Source organism: Pseudophryne corroboree, unplaced genomic scaffold, assembly GCF_028390025.1.
Source record: "Pseudophryne corroboree isolate aPseCor3 unplaced genomic scaffold, aPseCor3.hap2 scaffold_403, whole genome shotgun sequence".
NCBI lineage: Eukaryota > Metazoa > Chordata > Amphibia > Anura > Myobatrachidae > Pseudophryne > Pseudophryne corroboree.
In genome coordinates, this window is record NW_026970043.1 from 403,008 (window position 1) to 419,170 (window position 16,163).

Here is a 16,163-nt window from a genome sequence, read left to right on the forward strand (position 1 = left end):
CAAACAACAAACCAAATGCAACAACTAGTGCAAGCATTCCTGGGGGATGGCCTGCAGCAGATGGATTTGCATATGGTGATGTCATCCAAGCAGTGGGTCAAAGTTGGCTTCAACCCTCATCTGCATATGAAAAGAGAAAAGGGGCGTGCAGGGCATGGCGGCCTTTTGCGGTGCTTGGATTACCCCTAGTTCGCATTAAACACCCCCACCCACCTTTGGTGTGGGGCTCATGTTGGCCATGCCCCATCCCCTGAAGCATTCAAGCTGATTTCTTGCAGCAGCTGGGCACTGTAACAGCTCCAGAGCTGCTCTTTAAGGCAAGTAAAAGATTGTGTGGGCCCTGCAGCACTACCTGTAGTTTGCATTGTGCATTGGAAGGCACAAAGTAAGCAGACGGGAGGAGAAGTCAGGATAGTGCACAAGGGTATAGAAGGGAGGGGCTCAAGATAAAAGAAGTGGAAACAGACAGCAAACTAGGCTGGAGAAAGACCTGAGACAAAGAGATCTGAATTATACGAGAGCCGACCAGAGGAAACACAAATTATGCAGTCAAGTGTCCCACATTTGGGGAAATCGTAGGAGCAGCACACCCAGAGTGCAATGGGTGAGCCTTGCCCTGGGAGAAGCACCTTCCTGATCATAGTATCTCACCTGGCAGGTAAGTAGGAGTTGGGCTAGAGCTGGGGAGGGTCGCTGCTCGGGCACCCCCCTGTCAAGTGAAGGAGATCCACCTGAGGCAGCACAAGGGAACTCTCGAAAGAAGAACAAGGCTAGAGGAAAATCTGAGACAAAGAAATCTGAGTTTTAACAGAGCTGACCAGAGGAAAGCACAAACACAGTCCCCCACTACCACAAATAATGCAGTCGAGTTTCCCACATTTGGGTAAATCACAGGGGTCAGCATACCCAAAATGCAATGAATGAACCTCACCCTGGGAGAACAATCTTCATGACCATGGTATCTCCTATGCAAAATAAGTATGATTTGGGATAGGGCTGGGGAGGGCCGCTGCTCATGCACATCTCTGTCAAGTAAAGGAGATTCAACTGAGGCAGCACAAGGGAACTCTCATCTGGGGACAACAACTGCAGGGAGAACACATATTTTCAGATGAACATGGGAGGGCAGAAGGCTGCCTAATACTGAAGCACCCCCAAACAACAAACCAAATGCAACAACTAGTGCAAGCATTCCTGGGGGAAGTTCTGCAGAAGACGGATTTGCATACGGTGATGTCATCCAAGCAGTGGGCCAAAGTTGGCTGGAACCCTCATCTGCATATGAAAAGAGAAAAGGGGTATGCAGGGCATGGCGGCCTTTTGCGGCGCTTGGATGACCCTTAGTTCGCATTAAACACCCCCACCCTCCTTCGGTGTGGGGCTCATGTTGGCCATGCCCCATCCCCTGAAGCATTCAAGCTGATTTCTTGCAGCAGCTTGGCACTGTATCAGCTCCAGAGCTGCTCTGTAAGGCAAGTAAAAGGGTGTGGGCCCTGCAGCACTACCTGTAGTTTGCATTGTGCATTGGAAGGCACAAAGTAAGCAGACAGGAGGAGAAGTCAGGATAGTGCACAAGGGTATAAAAGCGAGTTTCCCACATTTGGGAAAATCACAGGGGTCAGCATACCCAGAATGCAATGAATGAACCTCACCCTGGGAGAACAATCTTCATGACCATGGTATCTCCTATGCAAAATAAGTATGATTTGGGATAGGGCTGGGGAGGGCCGCTGCTCAGGCACATCTCTGTCAAGTAAAGGAGATTCAACTGAGGCAGCACAAGGGAACTCTCATCTGGGGACAACAACTGCAGGGAGAACACATATTTTCAGATAAAAATCTTGGTCATGCTCTGGTTTCTCTTCAGAACGAACAAATCTTTCGCCTTTTATTAAAGATTTCCGTGGAGAGGAGCAAAACCGAGTTTTATCTCAATTTTTGCATGCCCCATCTTTTTGGGGTTTCTTTTATCGGTTTAAAGATAGAATGAGTGTGCTTTAATGTAAGCTCATTTGCATAGAAATGACAGTAAATGTTTGTTTCTTTTCAAACAGAACTTTCTTGACCATGCTACTTGCTTGAAAGATCTGGGAGCACATGGAATACAGTACAAACCATGCTTATAGCAAGGAGAAGCCAGGTGAGAAATCTGCTTACTTTCAAGTTGGGCGCTCACTTTGATCTGAATGAGGACTGCTGGCACAGCATTTAGGCGACAGGTGGAATCTTGGTCATGCTCTGGTTTCTCTTCAGAACGAACAAATCTTTCGCCTTTTATTAAAGATTTCTGTGGAGAGGAGCAAAACTGAGTTTTATCTCAATTTTTGCATGCCCCATATTATTGGGGTTTCTTTTATCAGTTTCTTGTTAGCTTTAATGTAAGTTTATTTGCATAACAATGACTATAAATGTCTGTTTCTTTTCAAGCAGAACTTTCTTGACCATTCTAATTGCTTGAAAGATCTGGGAGCACATGGAAAACAGTACAAACCATGCTTATAGCAAGGGGAAGCCTGGTGAGAAATCTGCTTTCTTTCTTTCAAATTGGGTGCTCACTTTGCGCTGAATGAGGACTGCTGGCATGGCACTCAGGCGACAGGTGGAATCTTAGTCATACTCTGGTTTCTCTTCAAAACGAACAGATCTTTCGCCTTTTACTAAAGATTTCCGTGGAGAGGAGCAAAACTGAGTTTTATCTCAATTTTTGCATGCTCCGTCTTATTGGGGTTTCTTTTATCGGTTTAAAGATAGAACGAGTGTGCTTTAATGTAAGCTCATTTGCATAGAAATGACAGTAAATGTTTGTTTCTTTTCAAACAGAACTTTCTTGACTATACTAAATGCTTGAAAGATCTGGGAGCACATGGAAAAGAGTACAAACCATGTTTACAGCAAGGGGAAGCCTGGTGAGAAATCTGCTTTCTTTCTTTCAAATTGGGTGCTCACTTTGAGCTGAATGAGGACTGCTGGCATGGCACTCAGGCGACAGGTGGAATCTTGGTCATGTTCTGGTTTCTCTTCAGAACGAACAAATCTTTCGCCTTTTACTAAAGATTTCCGTGGAGAGGAGCAAAACTGAGTTTTATCTCAATTTTTGCATGCCCCATCTTATTGGGATTTTATTTTATCGGTTTAAAGATAGAACAAGTGTGCTTTAATGTAAGCTCATTTGCATAGAAATGACAGTAAATGTTTGTTTCTTTTCAAACAGAACTTTCTTGACCACACTAATTGCTTGAAAGATCTGGGAGCACATGGAAAAGAGTACAAACCATGTTTATAGCAAGGGGAAGCCTGGTGAGAAATCTGCTTTCTTTCTTTCAAATTGGGTGCTCACTTTGAGCTGAATGAGGATTGCTGGCATGGCACTCAGGCGACAGGTGGAATCTTGGTCATGCTCTGGTTTCTCTTCAAAACGAACAGATCTTTCGCCTTTTACTAAAGATTTCCGTGGAGAGGAGCAAAACTGAGTTTTATCTCAATTTTTGCATGCTCCGTCTTATTGGGGTTTCTTTTATCGGTTTAAAGATAGAACGAGTGTGCTTTAATGTAAGCTCATTTGCATAGAAATGACAGTAAATGTTTGTTTCTTTTCAAACAGAACTTTCTTGACTATACTAATTGCTTGAAAGATCTGGGAGCACATGGAAAAGAGTACAAACCATGTTTATAGCAAGGGGAAGCCTGGTGAGAAATCTGCTTTCTTTCTTTCAAATTGGGTGCTCACTTTGAGCTGAATGAGGACTGCTGGCATGGCACTCAGGCGACAGGTGGAATCTTGGTCATGTTCTGGTTTCTCTTCAGAACGAACAAATCTTTCGCCTTTTACTAAAGATTTCCGTGGAGAGGAGCAAAACTGAGTTTTATCTCAATTTTTGCATGCCCCATCTTATTGGGGTTTTATTTTATCGGTTTAAAGATAGAACGAGTGTGCTTTAATGTAAGCTCATTTGCATAGAAATGACAGTAAATGTTTGTTTCTTTTCAAACAGAACTTTCTTGACCACACTAATTGCTTGAAAGATCTGGGAGCACATGGAAAAGAGTACAAACCATGTTTATAGCAAGGGGAAGCCTGGTGAGAAATCTGCTTTCTTTCATTCAAATTGGGTGCTCACTTTCAGCTGAATGAGAACTGCTGGCATGGCACTCAGGCGACAGGTGGAATCTTGGTCATGCTCTGGTTTCTCTTCAGAACTAACAAATATTTCGCCTTTTATTAAAGATTTCCGTGGAGAGGAGCAAAACTGAGTTTTATCTCAATTTTTGCATGCCCCATATTATTGGGGTTTCTTTTATCAGTTTAAAGACAGAACGAGTGTGCTTTCTTGTTAGCTTTAATGTAAGTTTATTTGCATAACAATGACAGTAAATGTTGTTTCTTTTCAAACAGAACTTTCTTGACCATGCTACTTGCTTAAAGGTCTGGGAGCACATGGAAAACAGTACAAACCATGCAGTATCACAAGAGCCTTTATTTGATCTTTCATGAAGATAGAGCAGAATTGAGGACACGTCAACAATTTCTGCCGAAGGTGGTTCATCTTTCCACATGGTGCCTTTGGCCACTGACACCTTCGTTGAGTCAAAGTCTCTGGCTGTGGTCAGAACTTTGAAAATGTATGTCACCAGAACGGTTCAGATTAGGAAAACAGAGGCTCTGTTTGTCCTGTATGCTCCCAACAGGATTTGGTGTCCTGCTTCCATGCAGACCATTATGCGCTGGATCTGTGGTAAGATTCAGCATGCTCGTTCCACGGCAGGATTGCCGTTACTGAAGTAGGTGAAGACCCATTCTACTAGAAAGGTGGGTTCATCCTTGGCAGCTGGTCGGGGAGTCTCGGCATTGCAACTTTGCCGAGCAGCTATTTAGTAAACACTTTTGCTAAGTTTTACAAGTTTGATACCTTGGCTGATGATAACCTTAAGTTGGGTCATTCGGTGCTGCAGAGTCGTACGCACTCTCCCACCCGTTCAAGAGCTTTGGTATAACCCCATGGTTCTTAATGTGACCCCAGCATCCTCTAGGTCGTATGAGAAAATAGGATTTTAATACCTACCGGTAAATCCTTTTCTCTTAGTCTGTAGAGGATGCTGGGCACCCGTCCCAGTCCATACTGTGTCTGCAGTTATTACTTGTGGTTATACACATGTTGTGTTATGGTTCTGGTCAGCTTTTTGCTGCAATTGTTCATGCCGTTGGCTTGTGTTCTGTTGAATGCCACGTTCTGCGGCATGTTTAAGGTGTGAGCTGGTAAGATGCTCACCTTAGTTTAACAATAAATCCTTTCCTCGAAATGTCCGTCTCCCTGGGCACAGTTCCTATAACTGGAGTCTGGAGGAGGGGCATAGAGGGAAGAGCCAGTTCACACCCTTTGAAAGTCTTAAAGTGCCCATGTATCTTGCGGATCCCGTCTATACCCCATGGTTCTTAATGTGACCCCAGCATCCTCTACGGACTAAGAGAAAAGAATGCCCTTGCGCACTATCCTGACTTCTCCTCCCGTCTGCTTACTTTGTGCCTTCCAACGCACAATGCGAACTACAGGTGGTGCTGCAGGCCCACACCCTTTTACTTGCCTTACAGAACAGCTCTGGAGCTGTTACAGTGCCCAGCTGCTGCAAGAAATCAGCTTGAATGCTTCAGGGGATGGGGCATGGCCAACATGAGCCCCACACCAAAGGAGGGTGGGGGTGTTTAATGTGAACTAAGGGTCATCCAAGCACTGCAAAAGGCCGCCATGCCCTGCAGGCCCCTTTTCTCTTTTCATATGCAGATGAGGGTTCCAGTCAACTTTGGCCACTGCTTGGATAACATCACCGTATGCAAATCCGTCTGCTGCAGACCTTCCCCCAGGAATGCTTGTACTAGTTGTTGCATATGGTGCTTCAGTATTAGGCAGCCTTCCGCCCTCCCATGTTCATCTGAAAAGATGTGGTCTCCCTGCAGTTGTTGTCCCCAGATGAGAGTTCCCTTGTGCTTCCTCAGTTGAATCTCCTTAACTTGACGGGGGAGGTGCTGCCCGAGCAGCCCTCCCCAGCCCTATCCCAACTCATATTTATTTTGCATATGAGATCTCTTGATCATGAAGATTGTTCTCACAGGGTGAGGTTCATCCATTATATTTTAAAATAGGAAGGTACGAATTACATATTTGAATTGCATCTATGTGCTGGATTCAAATGTCCCCCCCCTTCCTTTCTCAATTGTGCCCGTCAGCAGCTATTCTAAGGTTGCTGCCAATGGTGTGACACATTAATTTCTTCTGTGGGGTACACTGGACTCCACAAGGATTCACATTGGGTGTAGAGTAGGATCTTGATCTGAGGCACCAACCGGCTCAAAGCTTTTGACTGTTCCCAAGAAGCTCAGTGCATTCTCCTCTATAACCCCGCTTCCATGAACAGGGAGCTCAGTTTGTAGTTGGTGCCTTCAGTAGCAGGCCAATTAACAGGGGGCCTGCCTCAGGCAGCCTATTCTTAGCTATTAATTTTGACAAGAAAAGAAGAACTTGTTTTATGAGAATCTACAAGGGCTGCAGCAGGCTAGGTCTAATAGACATCTTACTGCAGCTTCATCACTCCCAGCGGCGCTGTATACTCCGTGCCCTGGTTGCTGGGTCACTGCAGCGGAGGCTCCGGTTTCATCCTAAGGTCAGTCACACACACACCACCCTTCCGGATCACGAGGCCGCTGCTGAAGGGGAGCGAGGCCGTAGGGGGTGGGCCGTGTGCGCACTGCGGTGGACACTGATTACTGGGCAGCCGCTCCACTAGCCACCAGGTACAGTTAAGGAGCACAGGTCTGGGGGTTTTTCTCCTATATTAACCCAATTTTGTACTGCCCGCAGCGCATTGTGATAGGTAATAGGGCCTGATTCAGGTTGGATTGCAATCACAATAAGCGATCCAACTGCAAAAATTGCTAAGAGCATACGCATGTGCCTGCATTTTCTGCGGCACCCCGCAGAGAATGTGATCGCCTCTGCCTGTCAATCGGGGCGGGGAAGGGGGGAGAGGTGGGTCAGCAACACTCCATTTCCAAGTCAGGGATGGAGCGGTGCGGGGGCAAGGCTTCAAAATGGGGTCTGCAACGGAGGAGACACAGGGGGCGTGGTCACAGCGACTGTATGACATCACATTCAGCCGCTGTGATCACAAAAATGGTGGCGGCTTCCTGCGCGCACATACAGTCTGCACCAGCAGGAGCCTACACCATTTTTTATGATCACGCTGAACTGCAGTGCGACTGCAATTACAGCATGGTCAAGAAGGGAGGCGTCATGCTGGGTGGCCATGCCCTGTCACTTTGCAGGAGCCAGCACCGCTCACACACTAGTCCCCGGGTGCAGCCCCCAACCCCCGGGACACCCCGGAGCAACAAAATGTAGATTCAGGCCACCAGGCCACGCCCCTACCTATGAAACATGCCTCCTTTTTACCATTGCACTGCTATCTGCGCGCACTGCATTACAATCTCCCTCGCCACCTCTCTGGGTGTCACCAGTGATAGTGACACCTCTGCCATGCTTGTAGCAGCTGGTCCTAAGATCTACGCCTCAAACCCTGAGTGTTTGCCCTTGTGACTTGTTGATCATCATAGCGAAGCAGATGCTTACAGAAAACTGCAGGGGCTTAGATTGAAAATAAAAAAATTGATAGGGTATAAGGTAGAGAGGAGCGGGTTCGGTTCTCCGAGAACCGAATTCCCCACGAACTCCACGTGGTTTACACTGGTCCGAGGCAGGCTCGGTTGTTCCCGGCCTGACTCAGAAAACCTGAACAAGGGAAATGTCATCATCCCGCTGTCGGATTCTCGCGAGATTCGGATTCCATATAAAGAGCTGCGCGTTGCTGCCATTTTTACTCGTGCATTGAAGAGAGAGCGGAGAGGACGTGGCTATGTTCTCTCAGTGGAAATCTCAATATCAGTGCTCAGTATCAGTGGTTACTTATTGCTGCTCAGTAATGTGTCTCTCCTGCTCAGTGTCAGTTCTCAGTAGTATCCTCATCAGTGCTCAGTATCACTGTTCATTGTCTTGTGCTGCATTGTGTTGCTCAGCATAATACAGTACATTACTAATAGTCCAGTGCTGCATCTTGCTGCTCAGTGTCAGTTCTAGTATCCTCATCAGTGCTCACTATCACTGCTCATTGCATTGTGGTGTTCTGTATACTACAATAACATAGTAATATAGTAACATAGTTTTTGAGGTTGAATAGAGGCAAATTGCCCATCGTGTTCAACCTGTTTTAAGTTGTGATGATTCTACATACTTGCTGAATAATGTTTTATGACTAGTTAGCTACTATAACTCATGTTACCCCCGGATTAACCATGTTGATATTTTAAGTATTATAACCTTGGATAGCTTTTTCATTCAGAAATGTATCCATTCCTTTTTTAAATCCAATTACAGAGTCCGCCATTACCACCTTCCCTGGCAGGGAATTCCACATCCTGATTGCCCTAACAGTGAAGAAACCTTTCCTCCATTGCGTTCTGAACTTTCCTCCAGTCGCAGCGAGTGACCACGTGTTCTTTTAATAAATAATTCCTCTGATAACTCTTTGTTATGTATCTTTACATATTTGAAGATATTAATAATATCTCCTCTTAGGCACCTCTTTTCTAGTGTATAAATATTCAGCCTAGTAAGTCTTTCCTTATAGTCCAGTACTTTAAGGCCTTTAATCAATTTAGTCTTCAGGATCTCTGACACTTCCATGAGCAGCAGAGTAGTGCAATGGAAGCATGCTGGGCCCATAACCCAGAGGTCGATTGATCGAAACTATCCTCTGCTATGTGCATTTTTTTTTTTATAATTAAAGTAATCAAAAACTGGGATTGATATTTTGGCACTTTTATTTTTACTTAAAGTACAATAACTTTTATCATTTTAATTTGTTTTAATAGTATATTGACAGCATTGTTTTCTTTAAAAAATCCACTTAATTTTCTTTACCCTATTACTGAAATGGTAATTGACAAAAACAAACTACATTGTCACCAGAAGAGCAATGCAAAATGTACAAGTGATATATGAAAATCATCTTCCATCTTGAATTTCAATGATGCATTGGGACAACAATTTGTGAGAAACATCTTCACCCATAAAGAAAGATTTTCTTAATTCCTTACCTGTGTGCTGATTAGATATCACCTTGTTTTCACATTAAACAGACTTCCCCATGAGGAAGCAGCAAGGATGCAGTGACGTTTCCTGGTGTCAACCTGTATTATTTCAGTAGACATTGAAATGAGGATGCATCTTTGATGCCTTTCCAATGAAGCAAGTTTAATTCAGTAATAGGTGAAAAACCATTCCTACAAAGGTGTTAATCAGAGACTTGGCTATGTGGACACTTTTCAGAGAGCAAATTTGTTAGCATAAACATAAAATCAGAAAATGAAGAGCTGTTTAATCACTCAATTGGACTTTTCTGCCAGCATAATTTTTTTTCTCTGCAACTCACTGCTAAATTGTGCTTCCTAGCTGTTTTTTTATAAAATCACTTAATCAAATCTAACTCTGATTACATCAGAGAAGGCCAGGTACCCTACACCATAAGGGGGGTTTTTGAAATTTTGACTTGTCTACTTAAAGATCACCAAAATCTGATTACAAGGTCAATTACATCCCTGGGTGGGATTGAACCACCAACCTTTTGGTTAATAGCCAAACATGCTAACCGATTGCGCCACAGAGACACCTTGCGAAAGTCAATACTGACAAAGGCTAATAAGCATTCATCTAGAACGTTTCCTAGAAAAACTTTAAAAAGTCAATAATCTGGAGAATTTTTGTAAGAAACACATTGGTACTTTCCCATGATGAGTGAGTGCTTCAGGATTTCTTGCACTTACATGGGCTATTAACCAAAAGGTTGGTGGTTCAATCCCACCCAGGGATGTAATTGACCTTGTCATCAGATTTTGGTGATCTTTAAGTAGACAAGTCAAAATTTCAAACCCCCTCTTATGGTGTAGGGTACCTGGCCTTCTCTGACGTAATCAGAGTTAGATTTAATTAAGTGATTTTATAAAAAACAGCTAGGAAGCACAATTTAGCAGTGGGTTGCAGAGAAAAAAATAACATTTTAAACCTACCGGTAATTTTTTTTTCTCGTAGTCCGTAGAGGATGATGGGGACTCCGTAAGGACCATGGGGGATAGACGGGCTCCGCAGCAGACATGGGCACTTTAAGAAAGACTTTAGATCTGGGTGTGCACTGGCTCCTCCCTCTATGCCCCTCCTCCATACCTCAGTTAGAGAAACTGTGCCCAGAGGAGACGGACAGTACGAGGAAAGGATTTTTGTTAATCCAAGGTCAAGATTCATACCAGCCACACCAATCACACCGTATAACTTGTGATATACTACCCAGTTAACAGTATGAAAACAACATAGCATCAGTCCAAGACCGATGAAAACTAACATATAACCCTTATGTAAGCAATAACTATATACAAGTCTTGCAGAAGTAGACCGCACTTGGGACGGGCACCCAGCATCCTCTACGGACTACGAGAAAAAGATTTACCGGTAGGTTTAAAATCTTATTTTCTCTTACGTCCTAGAGGATGCTGGGGACTCCGTAAGGACCATGGGGATTATACCAAAGCTCCCAAACGGGCAGGAGAGTGCGGATGACTTTGCAGCACCGATTGAGCAAACAGGAGGTCCTCCTCAGCCAGGGTATCAAACTTATAGAACTTTGCAAAGGTGTTTGAACCAACTTTGACCCACTGCTTGGATGACATCACCATATGCAAATCCATCTGCGGCAGGCCTTCCCCCAGGAATGCTTGCACTAGTTGTTGCATTTGGTTTGTTGTTTGGGGGTGCTTCAGTATTAGGCAGCCTTCTGCCCTCCCATGTTCATCTGAAAATATGTGTTCTCCCTGCAGTTGTTGTCCCCAGATGAGAGTTCCCTTGTGCTGCCTCAGTTGAATCTCCTTTACTTGACAGAGATGTGCCTGAGCAGCGGCCCTCCCCAGCCCTATCCCAAATCATACTTATTTTGCATAGGAGATACCATGGTCATGAAGATTGTTCTCCCAGGGTTAGGTTAATTCATTGCATTCTGGGTATGCTGACCCCTGTGATTTCCCCAAATGTGGGAAACTCAACTGCATTATTTGTGGTAGTGGGGGACTGTGTTTGTGCTTTCCTCTGGTCAGCTCTGGTAAAAGTCAGATTTCTTTGTCTCAGATCTTCCTCTAGCCTTGTTCTTCTTTCGAGAGTTCCCTTGTGCTGCCTCAGTTGGATCTCCTTCACTTGACAGGGGGGTGCCCGAGCAGCGACCCTCCCCAGCTCTAGCCCAACTCCTACTTACCTGCCAGGTGAGATACTATGATCATGAAGATGCTTCTCCCAGGGCAAGGCTCACCCATTGCACTCTGGGTGTGCTGCCCCTGTGATTTCCCCAAATGTGGGAAACTTGACTGCATAATTTGTGTTTCCCCTGGTCGGCTCTCATATAATTCAGATCTCTTTGTCTCAGGTCTCTCTCCAGCCTAGTTTGCTGTCTGTTTCCACTTCTTTTTTCTTGAGCCCCTCCCTTCTATACCCTTGTGCACTATCCTGACTTCTCCCGTCTGCTTACTTTGTGCCTTCCAACGCACAATACAAACTACAGGTAGTGCTGCAGGGCCCACACCCTTTTACTTGCTTTACAGAGCAGCTCTGGAGCTGTTACAGTGCCCAGCTGCTGCAAGAAATCAGCTTGAATGCTTCAGGGGCTGGGGCATAGCCAACATGAGCCCCACACCGAAGGAGGGTGGAGGTGTTTAATGCGAACTAGGGGTCATCCAAGCGCCGCAAAAGGCCGCCATGCCCTGCACACCCCTTTATTCTTTTCATATGCAGACGAGGGTTGAAGCCAACTTTGACCCACTGCTTGGATGACATCACCATATTCAAATCCATCTGCTGCAGGCCTTCCCCCAGGAATGCTTGCACTAGTTGTTGCATTTGGTTTGTTGTTTGGGGGTGCTTCAGTATTAGGCAGCCTTCTGCCCTCCCATGTTCATCTGAAAATATGTGTTCTCCCTGCAGTTGTTGTCCCCAGATGAGAGTTCCCTTGTGCTGCCTCAGTTGAATCTCCTTTACTTGACAGAGATGTGCCTGAGCAGCGGCCCTCCCCAGCCCTATCCCAAATCATACTTATTTTGCATAGGAGATACCATGGTCATGAAGATTGTTCTTCCAGGGTTAGGTTCATTCATTGCATTCTGGGTATGCTGACCCCTGTGATTTCCCCAAATGTGGGAAACTCAACTGCATTATTTGTGGTAGTGGGGGACTGTGTTTGTGCTTTCCTCTGGTCAGCTCTGGTAAAAGTCAGATTTCTTTGTCTCAGATCTTCCTCTAGCCTTGTTCTTCTTTCGAGAGTTCCCTTGTGCTGCCTCAGTTGGATCTCCTTCACTTGACAGGGGGGTGCCCGAGCAGCGACCCTCCCCAGCTCTAGCCCAACTCCTACTTACCTGCCAGGTGAGATACTATGATCATGAAGATGCTTCTCCCAGGGCAAGGCTCACCCATTGCACTCTGGGTGTGCTGCCCCTGCGATTTCCCCAAATGTGGGAAACTTGACTGCATAATTTGTGTTTCCCCTGGTCGGCTCTCATATAATTCAGATCTCTTTGTCTCAGGTCTCTCTCCAGCCTAGTTTGCTGTCTGTTTCCACTTCTTTTTTCTTGAGCCCCTCCCTTCTATACCCTTGTGCACTATCCTGACTTCTCCCATCTGCTTACTTTGTGCCTTCCAACGCACAATGCAAACTACAGGTAGTGCTGCAGGGCCCACACCCTTTTACTTGCTTTACAGAGCAGCTCTGGAGCTGTTACAGTGCCCAGCTGCTGCAAGAAATCAGCTTGAATGCTTCAGGGGCTGGGGCATAGCCAACATGAGCCCCACACCGAAGGAGGGTGGAGGTGTTTAATGCGAACTAGGGGTCATCCAAGCGCCGCAAAAGGCCGCCATGCCCTGCACACCCCTTTTTTCTTTTCATATGCAGACGAGGGTTGAAGCCAACTTTGACCCACTGCTTGGATGACATCACCATATGCAAATCCATCTGCTGCAGGCCTTCCCCAGGAATGCTTGCACTAGTAGTTGCATTTGGTTCGTTGTTTGGGGGTGCTTCAGTTTTAGGCAGCCTTCTGCCCTCCCATGTTCATCTGAAAATATGTGTTCTCCCTGCAGTTGTTGTCCCCAGATGAGAGTTCCCTTGTGCTGCCTCAGTTGAATCTCCTTTACTTGACAGAGATGTGCCTGAGCAGCGGCCCTCCCCAGCCCTATCCCAAATCATACTTATTTTGCATAGGAGATACCTTGGTCATGAAGATTGTTCTCCCAGGGTGAGGTTCATTCATTGCATTCTGGGTATGCTGACCCCTGTGATTTCCCCAAATGTGGGAAACTCGACTGCATTATTTGTGGTAGTGGGGGACTGTGTTTGTGCTTTCCTCTGGTCAGCTCTGGTAAAAGTCAGATTTCTTTGTCTCAGATCTTCCTCTAGCCTTGTTCTTATTTCGAGAGTTCCCTTGTGCTGCCTCAGTTGGATCTCCTTCACTTGACAGGGGGTGCCCAAGCAGCAATCCTCCACAGCTCTAGCCCAACTCCTACTTACCTGCCAGGTGAGATACTATGATCTTCACTGTTAGGGCAATCAGGATGTGGAATTCCCTGCCAGGGAAGGTGGTAATGGCGGACTCTGTAATTGGATTTAAAAAAGGAATGGATACATTTCTGAATGAAAAAGCTATCCAAGGTTATAATACTTAAAATATCAACATGGTTAATCCGGGGGTAACATGAGTTGTAGTAGTTAACTAGTCATAAAACATTATTCAGCAAGTATGTAGAATCATCACAACTTAAAACAGGTTGAACACGATGGGCAATTTGCCTCTTTTCAACCTCAAAAACTATATTACTATATGTTACTATATTACTATGTTACTGTAGTATACAGAACACCACAATGTAATGAGCAGTGATAGTGAGCACTGATGAGGATACTAGAACTGACACTGAGCAGCAAGATGCAGCACTGGACTATTAGTAATGTACTGTAGTATGCTGAGCACCACAATGCAGCACAAGACAATGAGCAGTGATACTGAGCACTGATGAGGATACTACTGAGAACTGACACTGAGCAGGAGAGACACACTACTAGTATTACTGAGCAGCAATAAGTAACCACTGATACTGAGCACTGATATTGAGATTTCCACTGAGAGAACATAGCCACGTCCTCTCCGCTCCCTCTTCAATGCACGAGTAAAAATGGCGGCAACGCGCAGCTCTTTATATGAAATCCGAATCTCGCGAGAATCCGACAGCGGGATGATGACATTTTCCCTTGTTCAGGTTTTCCGAGTCAGGCGGGAACAACCGAGCCTGCCTCGGACCAGTGTAAACCACGTGGAGTTCGTGGGGAATTCGGTTCTCGGAGAACCGAACCCGCTCCTCTCTACCTTATACCCATATATTTTTTTATTTTCAATCTAAGCCCCTGCAGTTTTCTGTAAGCATCTGCTTCGCTATGATGATCAACAAGTCACAAGGGCAAACACTCAGGGCTTGAGGCGTAGATCTTAGGACCAGCTGCTACAAGCATGGCAGAGGTGTCACTATCACTGGTGACACCCAGAGAGGTGGCGAAGGAGATTGTAATGCAGTGCGCGCAGATAAGCAGCGCAATGGTAAAAAGGAGGCATGGTTTCATAGGTAGGGGCGTGGCCTGGTGGTGTGAATCTACATTTTGTTGCTCCGGGTGTCCCGGGGGTTGGGGGCTGCACCCGGGGACTAGTGTGTGAGCGGTGCTGGCTCCTGCACAGTGACAGGACATGGCCACCCAGCATGACGCCTCCCTTCTTGACCAATCTGTAATTGCAGTCGCACTGCAGTTCAGCGTGATCATAAAAAATGGTGTAGCCTCCTGCTGGTGCAGACTGTATGTGCGCGCAGGAAGCCGCCACCATTTTTGTGATCACAGCGGCTGAATGTGATGTCATACAGCCGCTGTGACCACGCCCCCTGTGTCTCCTCCGTTGCAGACCCCATTTTGAAGCCTTGCCCCCGCACCGCTCCATCCCTGACTTGGAAATGGAGTGTTGCTGACCCCCCTCTCCCCCCCTGCCCCGATTGACAGGCAGAGGCGATCGCATTCTCTGCGGGGTGCCGCAGAAAATGCAGGCACATGCGTATGCTCTTAGCAATTTTTGCAGTTGGATCGCTTACTGTGATTGCAATCCAACCTGAATCAGGCCCTATTACCTATCACAATGCGCTGCGGGCAGTACAAAATTGGTTTAATATGGGAGAAAAAACCCCAGACCTGTGCTCCTTAACTGTACCTGGTGGCTCGTGGAGCGGCTGCCCAGTAATCAGTGTCCACGCTAGTGCGCACACGGTCCACCCCCTACGGCCACGCTCCCCTTCATCAGCGGCCTCGTGATCCGGAAGGGCGGTGCGTGTGTGACTGACCTTAGGAAGAAACCGGAGCCTCCGCTGCAGTGACCCAGCAACCAGGGCACGGGAGTATACAGCGCCGCTGGGAGTGATGAAGCTGCAGTAAAGATGTCTATTAGACCTAGCCTGCTGCAGCCCTTGTAGATTCTCATAAAAAAAGTTCTTATTTTCTTGTCAAAATTAATAGCTAAGAATAGGCTGCCTGAGGCAGGCCCCTGTTAAGTGGCCTGCTACTGAAGGCACCAACTACAAACTGAGCTCCCTGTTCATGGAAGCGGGGTTATAGAGGAGAATGCGCTGACATCTTGGGAACAGTCAAAAGCTTTGAGCCGGTTGGTGCCTCAGATCAAGATCCTACTCTACACCCCAATGTGAATCCTTGTGGAGTCCAGTGTACCCCACAGAAGAAATTAATGTGTCACACCCATTGGCAGCAACCTTAGAATAGCTGCTGACGGGCACAATTGAGAAAGGAAGGGGGGGGGGACATTTGAATCCAGCACATAGATGCAATTCAAATATGTAATTTGAACCTTCCTATTTTAAAATATAATGGATGAACTTCACCCTGTGATAACAATCTTCATGATATAGAGATCTCATATGCAAAATAAGTATGAGTTGGGATAGGGCTGGGGAGGGTGGCTGCTCGGGCAAGCCCCTCCCCCGTCAAGT

General features: G+C 46.0%; 12 non-coding genes and 3 pseudogenes across 12 annotated transcripts; 12 read left to right on the forward strand and 3 right to left on the reverse strand.

Annotated features, from left to right (window-relative positions):
• Window positions 1-503: 503 nt before the first annotated feature.
• On the reverse strand, window positions 504-666 carry LOC135024087 (U1 spliceosomal RNA). The gene has a single exon (XR_010220958.1). It is a non-coding gene; the product is annotated as a U1 spliceosomal RNA (small nuclear RNA).
• Window positions 667-818: 152 nt separating this feature from the next.
• On the reverse strand, window positions 819-982 carry LOC135024037 (U1 spliceosomal RNA). Its single transcript, XR_010220913.1, has one exon. It is a non-coding gene; the product is annotated as a U1 spliceosomal RNA (small nuclear RNA).
• Window positions 983-1,575: 593 nt separating this feature from the next.
• Window positions 1,576-1,703, reverse strand: LOC135024194 (U1 spliceosomal RNA; annotated as a pseudogene).
• A 144-nt stretch (window positions 1,704-1,847) lies between these two features.
• On the forward strand, window positions 1,848-1,963 carry LOC135024227 (U5 spliceosomal RNA). Its single transcript, XR_010221072.1, has one exon. It is a non-coding gene; the product is annotated as a U5 spliceosomal RNA (small nuclear RNA).
• A 270-nt stretch (window positions 1,964-2,233) lies between these two features.
• On the forward strand, window positions 2,234-2,349 carry LOC135024238 (U5 spliceosomal RNA). The gene has a single exon (XR_010221084.1). It is a non-coding gene; the product is annotated as a U5 spliceosomal RNA (small nuclear RNA).
• Window positions 2,350-2,613: 264 nt separating this feature from the next.
• Window positions 2,614-2,729, forward strand: LOC135024216 (U5 spliceosomal RNA). The gene has a single exon (XR_010221061.1). It is a non-coding gene; the product is annotated as a U5 spliceosomal RNA (small nuclear RNA).
• A 274-nt stretch (window positions 2,730-3,003) lies between these two features.
• Window positions 3,004-3,119, forward strand: LOC135024218 (U5 spliceosomal RNA). Its single transcript, XR_010221063.1, has one exon. It is a non-coding gene; the product is annotated as a U5 spliceosomal RNA (small nuclear RNA).
• Window positions 3,120-3,394: 275 nt separating this feature from the next.
• LOC135024228 (U5 spliceosomal RNA) lies at window positions 3,395-3,510 on the forward strand. Its single transcript, XR_010221074.1, has one exon. It is a non-coding gene; the product is annotated as a U5 spliceosomal RNA (small nuclear RNA).
• A 274-nt stretch (window positions 3,511-3,784) lies between these two features.
• LOC135024207 (U5 spliceosomal RNA) lies at window positions 3,785-3,900 on the forward strand. The gene has a single exon (XR_010221053.1). It is a non-coding gene; the product is annotated as a U5 spliceosomal RNA (small nuclear RNA).
• Window positions 3,901-4,175: 275 nt separating this feature from the next.
• Window positions 4,176-4,291, forward strand: LOC135024248 (U5 spliceosomal RNA). The gene has a single exon (XR_010221094.1). It is a non-coding gene; the product is annotated as a U5 spliceosomal RNA (small nuclear RNA).
• A 6,725-nt stretch (window positions 4,292-11,016) lies between these two features.
• On the forward strand, window positions 11,017-11,180 carry LOC135024245 (U1 spliceosomal RNA). The gene has a single exon (XR_010221091.1). It is a non-coding gene; the product is annotated as a U1 spliceosomal RNA (small nuclear RNA).
• A 152-nt stretch (window positions 11,181-11,332) lies between these two features.
• LOC135024116 (U1 spliceosomal RNA) lies at window positions 11,333-11,474 on the forward strand (annotated as a pseudogene).
• A 692-nt stretch (window positions 11,475-12,166) lies between these two features.
• LOC135023963 (U1 spliceosomal RNA) lies at window positions 12,167-12,330 on the forward strand. Its single transcript, XR_010220840.1, has one exon. It is a non-coding gene; the product is annotated as a U1 spliceosomal RNA (small nuclear RNA).
• Window positions 12,331-12,482: 152 nt separating this feature from the next.
• Window positions 12,483-12,624, forward strand: LOC135024092 (U1 spliceosomal RNA; annotated as a pseudogene).
• Window positions 12,625-13,315: 691 nt separating this feature from the next.
• Window positions 13,316-13,479, forward strand: LOC135023962 (U1 spliceosomal RNA). Its single transcript, XR_010220839.1, has one exon. It is a non-coding gene; the product is annotated as a U1 spliceosomal RNA (small nuclear RNA).
• Window positions 13,480-16,163: the final 2,684 nt, after the last annotated feature.